The sequence below is a fragment of the Clupea harengus genome, chromosome 16 (assembly GCF_900700415.2).
Source record: "Clupea harengus chromosome 16, Ch_v2.0.2, whole genome shotgun sequence".
Classification (NCBI taxonomy): domain Eukaryota; kingdom Metazoa; phylum Chordata; class Actinopteri; order Clupeiformes; family Clupeidae; genus Clupea; species Clupea harengus.
In genome coordinates, this window is record NC_045167.1 from 4,880,666 (window position 1) to 4,880,927 (window position 262).

Here is a 262-nt window from a genome sequence, read left to right on the forward strand (position 1 = left end):
GCCTAGGTTGTCAGGGAGTCGTCAAGGCGGGAGGTTTACTCACAGCACAACTCTGTAGGCTGCCCACTGGCCACCATTACATGCGGCCCTGGCCTCTAAAACCTACACAAATCTAAAAAATATCTCTTCAGTAATACCACATCCTCCAGCAGTCTTTAGAGATTATGTTGCGTATTTAATATGATTGTGGCTGAATTAAACCCTTCACGAAATAAAAATATTGATGAAACACTAAATAAATACAATAAATTGCTCATGGACA